General features: G+C 42.2%; 1 protein-coding gene across 1 annotated transcript in view; it reads right to left on the bottom strand.

The window, feature by feature from the left end:
* LOC106562708 (D-glucuronyl C5-epimerase B) overlaps nucleotides 1–4,995 on the bottom strand; it is an 81,034-nt gene extending 76,039 nt beyond the window's left edge. The window contains exon 1 of the mRNA XM_045708959.2: nucleotides 4,792–4,995. The gene's annotated coding sequence lies outside the window, so the exon portion shown is untranslated. The remainder of the gene's footprint in view (nucleotides 1–4,791) is intronic.
* Nucleotides 4,996–13,077: the final 8,082 nt, after the last annotated feature.

Below are 13,077 nucleotides of genomic sequence, written 5' to 3'. Positions count from 1 at the left end.
GACATTTCACATTCTTAAAATAAAGTGGTGATCCTAACTGACCTAAGACAGGGAATTTTTACTAGGATTAAAATGACAGGAATTATTAAAAACTGAATTTAAAATGTATTTGGTCAATATACCACGGCTAAGGGCTGTCCTTAAGCACGACGCAACGCGGAGTTCCTGCAGACAGCCCTTAGCCGTGGTATATTGGCCATATAACACAAACCTCCAAGGTGCCTTATTGCTATTATAAACTGGTTACCAATGTAATTAGAGCAGTAAAAATAAAAATGGTCATACCCATGGTATATGGTCTGATATACCACGGCTGTCAGCCAATCAGCATTCAGGGTTCGAACCACCCAGTTTATAATTCAATATTTGAGGTAGGCTATATGATCACACCTGTAATAGATACGTTGTGATATTACTTGTGAAGCACAGCTCAGTGAGCATATATTTAAATACTTTGCTGATGGTGCCTGCATCTGATGGTCATTCTCAGCGGAGGGTGAGAGCAGCAGACTGAGGGTCCGCCTCAACACCCCTCCACTTTACCTTTCATACACTGACCAAAAAGAGACACTGTCTTCCAGCTGATGGTGAAACTCGAGTCACACTGCATTATTTCTGCTTCATGCACAAATTCATGTTGTTACTCCTATGAACAGAGAAAAAGTGAAATATTCCTTGATATTAAAGACCCAAACAACGCAAGCCTATAGATACACTTTCCTACTCATTCATTACTACTGCACTGCTTGTTGTAGCATTGAGTGGAAATAGGAAGAACACACATTTCATGGCTTATAAAAAAAAGTGTTAAATACAAAGTGTTGACAGTGCTGAGTAAGAACTTAAACATGAACTCAGTCATAAAAACAGCAGCACTTTGCTGTATTCATTGAGCCCCTCTCATGGTTTTAAACATTTTGAAATCTCACAGTACCAACTTTGCTTTAGCTTTCTTTAATGCCTGCGATGTTACTGCAGACACGATCATCTGCGCCAACCGATTGGACAGCGGTAGGCCTTTAATGCACTTGATTTGCTTTCTGGGCCCGCCGGGAAGGGAGAGTTTGTACCTTCAGACAGATGAAATGGTTCAAAATGGCAACCGTTCCCCTACCCGGGTGCACCTACCGCCAACAGCAGGAGACAAATACATTTAAAAAAAAAAAAACAAGGACTTATCATCAGGGTTTTTACAGAAATGTTTGACGGTCGACCGGTTGGTGACCACTGCTCTAGAAAGTTGAGTGAAGTTTAATCTCAAGCTACTCTCTGTGGGCTGATATTTCTGCACTGCAGTCCCAGGGAGATGCGCGTCTCGGGACTACTGCGTGTTCGCACACAGCTTAGAGGGAACATTGGCTGCAACAGAAATCTCAAATTAAACTCTGAACCCAATGAGCCCATTATTCATCACATTTCCAGAGAATGTAGTCCCCAGGTCTTTTAAAAAGTGCTTATGAATGAAAAGGCATTTCCACTGATGAGTCTCTTTTGGAAGTCTGAATAGCAACTGATGCACCGTTCCTTTCAGCATCAGCTAGCTCTGCACTTCAATCACAGAAAGAATAATTCAAGAAAGTATGACAAAATGTGCTGATAAAGGACACTCATTGGAGAGAGGACTTTGAAATGGATTTGGAAGAACACGTGAACTACAAATCACAGTCGCTGACTCACTGACAAAAGTGCACACTGCCAAGGCCAAACCATTGTTTGGCATATACAGTGCCTAAAGAATGTATTCACACACACACAAACGGTGATTTTGTCTCCAAGTGTCTGTTGGAAAGCAGACTGAACACGGTTTTACTCTAGGATTTTGCCTCTGCTTAGCTCTATTCTGTTTCTATTTATCATAAAACAACTCCCTAGTCCTTGCCGATTAATATTATACCATAACATGATGCAGCCACTACCATGCTTGAAAATATGAAGTGGTACTCCGTGATGTTTGCGACAAACATAGTGCCCTGTATTGAGGAAAAAGTTAATTTCTTTGCCACATTTTAGAGTTTTACTTTAGTGCATTATTGGAACCCGGATGCATGTTTTAGAATATTTATATTCTATACAGTCTTCCTTCTTTTCACTGTCATTTAGTTTAGTATTGTGGAGTAACTACAATCTTGTTGATCCATCCTCAGTTTTCTCCTGTCACAGCATTAAACTCTAACCGTTTTAAAGTCACCCTTGGCCTCATGGTGAAATCCCTGAATGGTTTCCTTCCTCTCTGGCAACTGAGTTTGGAAGGGCGTCTGGATCTTTGTAGTGACTGGGTGTATTGATACACCCTCCAAAGCGTAATTATTAACTTCACCATGCTCAAAAGGATATTCAATGTCTGCTTTTTTTTTGTATTACCCATCTACCAATAGGTGCCCTTCTTTGCGTGGCATTGGAAAACCTCCCTGGTCTATGTGGTTGAATCTGTGTTCGAAATTCACTGCTCGACAGAGGAACCTTACAGATAATTGTATGTGCGGGGTACAGAGCTGAGGCAGTAATTATAAAATAAATGTTAAACACTATTATTACACACAGAGTGAGTCCATGCAAATGTATGTGACTTGTTAATCAAATTTTTACTCCTGAACTTATTTAAGCTTGCCATAAGAAAGAGGTTGAATACTTGACTCAAGACATTTCAGCTTTATATATATATAAATAATTCCACTTTGACATTATGGGGTATTGAGTGTTGGCCAGTGACACACAATCTCAATTTAATCCATTTAAAATTCAGGCTGTAACAAAAAAGTTGAAAAAGTAAAATTGTGTTGACTTTGTGAAGGCATTAGGCTAGCTAGAGTGCACAGAGCAAAGACTGCTTCTCAGACCAGAGAGATGCAGTCACAACAGCCAAGTGGGCTCAGCCAGTGCACACAAAAGCCCCAAAAAGTCACTGTATCCAAGACTGCAGAAACAGTTTGACAAGACAACGTAAAGCTGGATGAATCTCCTTTAGTTGGTGAAGAGGCTGGATAGAATAGAATTGACTGGGGTGTGTGACAGTTTATTTTTGAAAAGTGGTGTCTTTTTTAAAGATCAGGGGTGCCAAACATTGTTTTCACACTTGGTCCCTTTCAGACAATTTTGGTGAACTCAATGCCATTTGCAAAAAAAATTGTAGTGTGAACATTCCAAAGGAACTCAGACCCCTCAAAAGAGCCCTCGAAGTGAACCGAAACAATCTTCAGAGCTGGTCTGAGCTCCGTTTGCTTCACTTTGTTGGGGTAATGTGAACAAAAATCTCCCCAGGATTACATGTCGTTATTCCGGCACCACACACTAGACTACTGAAACACCGTTTTCCCTGACATAAACCCTCACATTAGTGCCACAAAAGAGGGATGACGTGCAGGTTTGTGGATTTTTTTTTTCTGTTTTGGATATTGATTAGCGATTGTCAAGAACGCACAGAAATGCCTTAAAATGTGTGGAGTTTAGTTCAGATAATTGTTTTGCAATATGTGATCTATAGGCTAAGAGAGCTTCATAGACGGTTTATTCGATTGTGGGGTTTGAATAGTGTGAGGAAATAATATACTGTATTTGGTGAGAATCACAAACTAGGGTACAACATTTATTCTAGCTCTCGAAAGGGGCAGTACCCTACATTGGGTTTACAATTTTCAATGACAGCATTATTTAATCTGCAGTTATTCTGCTATTTATTCTGTTACCATAATATTTACATGTTAATAGCATCTTCTGATTAAAATGATTATGTCTCATCTTTTAACTAAATGCAATCTATCAGCTTCCAACAAAGTAAGTAGGTATATCTTGCTGTCCAATGACACATTCTGATTGAATGGCTTTCCTGCCATTTGTAAAAACCCAGAGTGCATTGAATGAATATTGGAAGAAGATCTTGGGTCCTTTCTAAACATAGCAATGTGACTCGGATCACAAAATAGGTGAAGTGAACTGGCAAAAAATAGTTGAGTCCTCATTAAAATGCAAGGTTAGTGTGAACACAAAGAACTGAGTTATTTGCTCTTTTTTTAAATCCCAGAGTTCGCTTTAAAGATGACTATGTGAAAAGACCCTTAGATGAATTTGACTAGTTTTATACTATGGTGGCATAGCCAAACTCTAAAACTGGACTGAGGAGGGTAAAATCTACTTTGATTGGGGTTGGGTGGTTATACAGACAGGATAACTCAAGTGTTAACGTTGTACTGTCTGGTAGTTGGAAATAGTTAGCTAGTTTACTCGCCTAAACTCAGAAGTTCAGAGTTGAACGCATGAGAGACTGGCCACGTAGCAGGAGCTGGCTAGAATGTCAAGAGGGTGAACACTGCTAAGTTACCCAAATGTGCTTTCCTTCTTTTCTTTATCCCTTTACACTGAAAAACATACCTAGTTAGTGTTTTTGTGCAACTTGCAAAACATATAGCTAGCTAGCTAGCTAGCTAACGTTACCCGCTGTGGTTGTACGAGTGTGTCTACCAGAAGAAGCTAACGTAGCTGCCAGCTGATGTCTTAAAACATTGCTGGCTAGTCCACTACTGTAACGTTAGCGAGCTAGCTGGCAGGCTAACTTGTACATGTAACTTCAATGCACCCTATCAAATACAATGATAGCTAGCTACTTAGCTAGCAAACAAGCTAGTACGGCAAATAGAGACATTTCCGTTGCTATACTGTCTGAACAAGGCACTACATATGACGGTTGTCCTAACTAGCAGCTGGCTGTGTATGTGGAGAATGGAAAATTATTGCAAACAGACGTTAGCATTACATGGGCAATAATAAACAGAGAATGCTGAAAGATGTGTGACTTACCTTCGACAAAAGCTCAATAAATGTCCTGTTCAGATATAGTGCTGAATATCCAGGGATGCTGAAATCAATGACTTCAGTGCAGGTTAGGTAGATAGCTGGCTTCTCTCTGAATGTTCCTTTTCACAAGAGGCAGTATGCCTTACCTTCGCGCAACATTTAATGTGGACACAATCGCGCATCTGCTTCTCACTGCTAGCACTCTGACACCGCGAGACAGTACGAGAGGGTGGAGATTTGACGAACCAGTGAGAGGCCCCGGTGAGAAAGGCAATGGCCAATGAAATCGAAGATTATCTTTTTTTTTTTCATTGGCAGATTCAGATATCTGACGTTAGGGGTCGCGGTTATGCACATATACAGTCATTTTAAGTGATCTGTCTGTTATTTTAACTAAATAGGATAAAAGTATGTTTCATTCAATATGCTTCAAAGCAAAAACAGTTGTGAAAACATAAATTGTGATCATATATGGCCCTCAGTTTCAAATGATCTGGTAAGGAGGTTTTGATTCATTATGTATACAGCTATAGGCTACAAGGTATATTGTGGAATGTGGATGGATGCTACAACTCTGTATGAATATTAGCAGAGGTGCGATGGCTACCTGCTATCCAGAGACCAAGATCTAGTCTGTTGTATTCAGTCACTAACATTGAATTTCTGCATAATTAGACTAAACTTATGTTGAACCCTCTCAAGTGGCATTGTAATATGAGTTCTGATGTTGTGATATTATTTTTTTAGTTTACCTTTATTTAACTAGGCAAGTCAGTTAAGAACAAATTCTTATTTTCAATGACGGCCTAGGAACAGTGGGTTAACTGTCTTGTTCAGGGGCAGAACGACAGATTTTTACCTTGTCAGCTCAGGGATTCAATCTTGCAACCTTTCTGTTACTAGTCCAACGCTCTAACCACTAGGCTACCTGCAGCCTTAATGAGTTCTCATGTTGTGTGATATGAGTTCTGATGTTGTGATATGAGTTCTCATGTTGTGTGATATGAGTTCTCATGTTGTGTGATATGAGTTCTGATGTTGTGATATGAGTTCTCATGTTGTGTGATATGAGTTCTCATGTTGTGATATGAGTTCTCATGTTGTGTGATATGAGTTCTCATGTTGTGTGATATGAGTTCTGATGTTGTGATATGAGTTCTCATGTTGTGTGATATGAGTTCTCATGTTGTGTGATATGAGTTCTGATGATGTGATATGAGTTCTCATGTTGTGTGATATGAGTTCTCATGTTGTGATATGAGTTCTCATGTTGTGATATGAGTTCTCATGTTGTGATATGAGTTCTCATGTTGTGATATGAGTTCTCATGTTGTGATATGAGTTCTCATGTTGCTCTTTTTTGGCCTGTTTTAATTTGAGAAGAAAAAAAGTCTTGAGTCATCCCTGTTCAACATAGGCTGTGACCTGGCTGAAAACGTACAACACATCTGATTTCATGACAGCAGTACCAGAATCCCATTTTTATGAGCACTAGACCAATGTTTAAGTGTGTCCTACTCTGTTTGTGTACAACCGGGCTGGGAGCTGTACTCATTAACCTGAGAAACAGCGAGGTAATTGTGGTATTTTCAGACATATTTACTCCAGATGAAACATTCACAATGTAAAATGCATTGAGCAAATCAATAACAAATGTATTTTTGTTTACTGCAGATTAGGGGACTTTGTGTGTGTGTGTGTGTGTGTGTGTGTCTGTGTGTGCAGACTGCAGGCTATAATTAAGCTAATGAAGCAGGTTCTCATAAGAGCATGACTTCTTGCATTATAAAACAACAATATTTCTGGATCTGTGGTGGTGCTCAGTCGTGGCAAATGCAGGTTACAAATGCTTTGTTAGCGTATCATTACGTGCTTTGCCTAATAGATCGATCAATAGAATTGTAATCATGTGTGGAAAATGTTTATAAACAGTAAACATCATAGACAGGGTTAGGCTGCATCGTCCACCCACCACCCTTAAAAACACACAGCCGTTTGTAATTCCAAAATTTTTCATTTTATTCAAAAAACAACAACCCTTTGGAGGCCGTTGTCAAGCTCTTTCTCATATTCATCAGCTTACACGGTATCCTTTGATCAGGCTCCCCTAGTCACCTCCATGCATTATTCACTATGTTCCTGTGAGCTGGAGTCTTTTCACCCCCCCCCCCCCCCCCCCCCGGTGAAAGGGTTCCTGACCTGCGATGAAGAGCTTCACTCCATACTCAGCCTTGCATGCTGGGTAATGAGCTTTGGCCATGTGTATGGCTGGTCATGCTTTTTGGATGTGTCACTGGGGTCGGAGTCCTGGTCCACTCTGCTAAGGGAGGAAAGGAAACAGGCTGCAGGCTACAGGGTGCTGTGGGTGTTATAGGAATAACATGCCAATAGTATGCACCATTTACAAGAGTTGCTTTTTAATGGTCAGCCAAATAATCAAGTGGGCGTCAAAGATAGTAGTGTTGTGTATTTGTTATTTTCAGTGTGTGTGTGTGTGTGTCATTTTTTGTTTTGTGTGTGTGTGTGTGTGTGTGTGTGTGTGTGTGTGTGTGTGTGTGTGTGTGTGTGTGTGTGTGTGTGTGTGGGTGTGTGGGGGGCGTGCGTGCGTGCGTGCGTGCGTGCGTGCGTGCGTGCGTGCGTGTGTGTGTGTGTGTGGAGAGAGAGAGAGAGAGAGAGAGAGAGAGAGTGAGACAGAGAGAGTGTGTGTGTGTGCTATCCCACAGGAGTGCCTGTCCATCTCCAACATAGAGTAAGAGACAGTCTCTCAGAAGTAGACAGTCTTTCAGAAGTAAACAGTCTCTCAGAAGTAGACAGTCTCTCAGAAGTAGATGGTTTCTCAGAAGTAAACAGTCTCTCAGAAGCAGGGTCTCTCAGAAGTAAACAGTCTCTCAGAAGTAAACAGTCTCTCAGAAGTAAACAGTTTTTCAGAAGTAAACAGTCTCTCAGAAGTAAATCGTTTCTCAGGAGTAAATAGTATCTCAGAAGTAAAGAGTCTCTCAGAAGTAAACAGTCTCTCAGAAGTAAACAGTCTCTCAGAAGTAAACAGTTTCTCGGAAGTAAACAGTCTCTCAGAAGTAAACAGTCTCTCAGAAGTAGACAGTCTCTCAGAAGTAAACAGTTTCTCTGAAGTAATCAGTCTCTCAGAAGAAAACAGTTTCTCAGAAGTAAACAGTCTCTCAGAAGTAAACAGTTTGTCAGAAGTAAACAGTCTCTCAGAAGTAAACAGTCTCTCAGAAGTAAACAGTCTCTCGGGATGTGTGTGTGTGTAAATTCCCATGTGTACATGTGCTAAATTTTGGAGGTGTGTTTGAATGCTCCCTGGAAGCTTGTTGACAAAAAAGCTCAAATTGGGATGATGGAAATCTGGACCCAAGATGCCAGGGGTGCGTTCAGTTCGGGTTCAACATTTGCTAATTGCTTGACGGTTTGTACTGAATGACACATGTCCGTAAAACAATGTGCGATATGGTTGTGACCATTTTAAAACACAAAACCTGTGCAGCACATACACAGTCGTTCTCTGGGTCACCATAACCACAACATTCTTCAACTGGTCATTCAGCACACTGTTCTTCAACTGGTCGTTCAGCACACCGTTCTTCAACTGGTCGTTCAGCACACCGTTCTTCAACTGGTCGTTCAGCACACCGTTCTTCAACTGGTCGTTCAGCACACCGTTCTTCAACTGGGCGTTCAGCACACCGTTCTTCAACTGGTCGTTCAGCACACCGTTCTTCAACTGGTCGTTCAGCACACCGTTCTTCAACTGGTCGTTCAGCACACCATTCTTCAACTGGTCGTTCAGCACACCGTTCTTCAACTGGTCGTTCAGCACACCGTTCTTCAACTCGGCGTTCGGTACAGTTTCCTTTGAATTCACCATTGCACACCATTCTGTCAAACTGAACGCACCCAGCTGTATAATAATGAGTATGTAACTTTGCACTAATACAGGGGGGGAAAACGACACAAGAGGAGGGCAGAAGGAATTAAGTAGGTCTATCTTGTTTTGGGAGAGGATGTGAGTGGAAGGTTGTTAAAACGACAGAGGACATTACGGCACCTAATCACATTTCCTGGCAGCCATGTTCTCGATTCCCTCATCCAAGAACATGCAGAATGTTATTGAAATTAATAAGCTTAGTGTTTTTATCCCTGTCCCTATGCGCAGAGGCTGATGTCTGGCACTACCCAGGTAGCTACCTCCAATGAAAAATATGCTCAAACACATGGTGGATATTATTCCATAGTAGTGTGAAAAAGCAGCATTCACAACACTGATAGGAGCTTTAAATACGCATCCAGCTTTACAGTACTTATAACTGCACTGACAAAATTAGGAATTAGCGTCTCATTAAAAAAAATAAGTCTGGATGAAGATACTAGATGTGGACTGAAGAAGTTACATGCATATGCTCATACTACAGGTTTAGGCAAAAATATGTTATTATTAGGTTGATCAAGGAAGTGAAGGTAACCTGCCTAAATGATTACCGCCCCGTAGCACTCTTGTTGGTAGCCATGAAGTGCCTTTGCTCACATGAACAGCATTCTCCCAGATACACTAGACCCACTCCAATTCGCATACCGCCCCAACAGATCCACAGATTGCGCAAGCCATCTCCTCCACACTGCCCTTTCCCACCTGGATAAAAGGAACACCTATGTGAGAATGCTGTTCATTGTCTACAGCTCAGCGTTCAACACCATAGTGCCCACAAAGCTCATCACTAAGCTAAGGACCCTGGGACTAAACACCTCCCTCTGCAACTAGATCCTGGACTTCCTGACGGGCCGCCCCCAGGTGGTAAGGGTAGGCAACAACACGTCTGCCACGCTGATCCTAAACACTAGGCCCCTCAGGGGTGTGTACTTAGTCCCCTTCTGTACTCCCTGTTCACCCACGACTGCGTGGCCAAACACAACTCCAACACCATCAATAAGTTTGCTGACGACACAACAGTGGTAGGCCTGATCACCAACAACGATGAGACAGCCTATAAGGAGGAGGTCAGAGACCTGGCAGGGTGGTGGTTAGGACAACAACCTCTCCCTCAATGTGAGCAAGGCAAAGGAGCTGATCGTGGACTACAGGGAAAGGCGGGCCGAACAGGCCCCCATTAACATCAACGGGGCTGTAGTGGAGCGGGTCAATAGTTTCAAGTTCCTCTGTGTCCACATCACCAACGAACTATCATGGTCCAAACACATCAAGACAGTTGTGAAGATGGTACAACAAAACCTTTTCCCCCTCAGGAGACTGAAAAGATTTGGCATGGGTCCCCAGATCCTCAAAGAGTTATACAGCTGCGACATCGAGAGCATCCTGACCGGTTGCATCACCGCCTGGTATGGCAACTGCTCGGTATCTGACCGTAAGGCACTACAGAGGGTAGTGCGTACAGCCCAGTACATCACTGGGGCCAAGCTTCCTGCCATCCAGGACCTATATAATAAGTGGTGTCAGAGGAAAGCCCATAAAATTGTCAGAGACTCCAGTCACCCAAGTCATAGACTGTTTTCTCTGCTTCCGCACGGCAAGCGGTATCAGAGCGCCAAGTCTAGGACCAAAAGGCTCCTTAACAGCTTCTACCCCCAAGCCATAAGACTGCAGAACAATTCATCAGATGGCCACCAGACTATTTACATCGACACCCCCCCCCCCCCCCCCCCACACTGCTGCTACTTGCTGTTTATTATCTATACATAGTCACTTCACTCCTGCCTACATGTACAAATTACCTCGACTAACCTGGACCCCCACACATTGACTCGGTACCTGCACCCCCTGTATATAGCCTCATTATTGTTATTTTATTGTGTTACTTTTTATTATTTTTTACTTGATAAATATTTTCTTAACTCTTTTTGAACTGCGCTGTTGGTTAAGGGCTTGTAAGTAAGCACTTCACGGTAAGGTCTACACTTGTTGTATTCGGTGCATAAAGTTTCATTTGATTTGATCATCTTGAGAATCCTATAGTCAAGAGGTTTGAAGTTCTGTTGACACAGTGAGAATGGATAACCTGGACTGATCCATACAGTCAACTAAATCCATGGCAGTCAAGCCCTTTACAGTGAGAACATATGATTTACAAGCTTGTACATGATTCAATAATAAAATATATTGCCACACTTCCAACCCAGCCACATGGTTCTTGGACATGTTGTCTGAACCCAGCCGTGCTTACACAAATGTACTGAGCTAATTGGTAAAAGCTGTCTCACTATGAAAACATTTGTCTCCCCGCTCCAGTGTTGGTCATTGAAAGCATAATTGTCCAACACCAACTCTCTCTGGGGCGGGGCTGGTGTTTTCACCTCCCTATAGCTGTGTGTGAGTGTGAGTGTGAGTGTAAGTGTGTGAGTGAGTGAGTGTGTGTGTGTCACAACCATGAGGGAAGCTAGGTCTTTGTTGCTGGGGCCTGAATAGGCTGACTGGGCGAGATAAGGCGCTCAACACCACAGTTCATTTGATCTCCCGCCATTTATATTCAGCTGTAGTTTCTCATTTTCACTTTTGGGAAAAGGGGATGAGACGCGCCACTTTCATACGCTGCTCTCGCTCTCTCTGATATTAACCTTGGCGCAAAAAACTGACAGCACTGCAAAAGGGGAGCGAGGGAGGCCATCACTTTGAATGGAGACATGTAGGCTTGTATAAACTGGGTGTTTCGAGCCCTGAATGCTGATTGGCTGACAGCCATGGTATATCAGACCGTATACCACGGGTATGACAAAACATTTATTTTTACTGCTATAATTAAGTTGGTAACCTGTTATAGTAGCAATAAGGCACCTCTGGGATTTGTGGTATATGGCCAATATACCACGGCTAAGGGCTGTATCCAGGCACTCTGTCACGACTTCCACCGAAGGTGGTTCCTCTCCCTGTTCGGGCAGTGCTCGGCGGTCGGCGTCGCCGGCCTACTAGCCATCACCGATCCATTTTTCCTTTTCCGTTTGTTTTGTCTTTGGTTCTTTCACACCTGGGTTCATTTGGTTTAATTTCTGTGTGTATAATTACCCCTGTTGCCTGCTTAGGTTTGTGTGGGATTATACGTGTTATGTTGCTTGTTGAGGTTGTGCCTCAGGTTTATTCACGTTTATACTGAGTGTGTATAAGTTTAGGAGCGTTGTTTTCCTCCTCCCATGAGTACTGTGTTGTCTTGTGTCGTGGGCGGTTTCTTGTTTTAGTATTGTACCTGACCTTTTGTGTGTTGTGGACTTGCCTATTAAAGACGCTACATGGACATCTCTGCTCTCCTGCGCTTGACTCCTTCACCTACCTCTAACACACTTCACAACACACTCCGCGTTGCGTCTTGCCTAAGAACAGCCCTTCACCATGGTATATTGGCCATATACCACATCCTTTGTGCCTAACTGCTTAAATATAAACTTTTATTTGGCTTCTAATTCAACCTGACAACTTCCCACAACCTTTCTTTCAACTGTGGAACTTTATTTAAACCGAGCAGGGGCTTTCCTTTTCTGTGTGTGGATGGGCTTACTGCTAACACTATATTTCAGTTACTTAAACTGAGTAGGGCTTTCCTTTTCTGTGTGTGGATGGGCTTACTGCTAACACTATATTTCAGTTACTTAAACTGAGTAGGGGCTTTCCTTTTCTGTGTGTGGATGGGCTTACTGCTAACACTATATTTCAGTTACTTAAACTGAGCTAGGGCTTTCCTTTTCTGTGTGTGGATGGGCTTACTGCTAACACTATATTTCAGTTACTTAAACCGAGCAGGGGCTTTCCTTTTCTGTGTGTGGATGGGCTTACTGCTAACACTATATTTCAGTTACTTAAACTGAGTAGGGATTTCCTTTTCTGTGTGTGGATGGGCTTACTGCTAACACTATATTTCAGTTACTTAAACTGAGCAGGGGCTTTCCTTTTCTGTGTGTGGATGGGCTTACTGCTAACACTATATTTCAGTTACTTAAACTGAGTAGGGGCTTTCCTTTTATGTGTGTGGATGGGCTTACTGATAACACTATATTTCAGTTACTTAAACTGAGCTAGGGCTTTCCTTTTCTGTGTGTGAATGTGCTTACTGCTAACACTATAATTTGCAATTCGAACCAGAAGTAAGCACAGCATAATATGTCACTGATAATATGTCACTGACTGCATATTGGGGACCTACCATGTAGTCTTCCTGTCTGACAGAAAGTTAGAGTATAGGTTATATATATAGCTTTCCTTCCAGTTCTCTGCTACCAATGACTGGAACAAATTGCAAAAATCTCTGAAGCTAGAGTCTTATATCTCCCTCTCTA

Source organism: Salmo salar, chromosome 26, assembly GCF_965601325.2.
Source record: "Salmo salar chromosome 26, fSalSal1, whole genome shotgun sequence".
Classification (NCBI taxonomy): domain Eukaryota; kingdom Metazoa; phylum Chordata; class Actinopteri; order Salmoniformes; family Salmonidae; genus Salmo; species Salmo salar.
The sequence above is the reverse complement of the archived record's forward strand: the minus strand, read 5'-3'. Positions and strand labels throughout refer to the sequence as shown.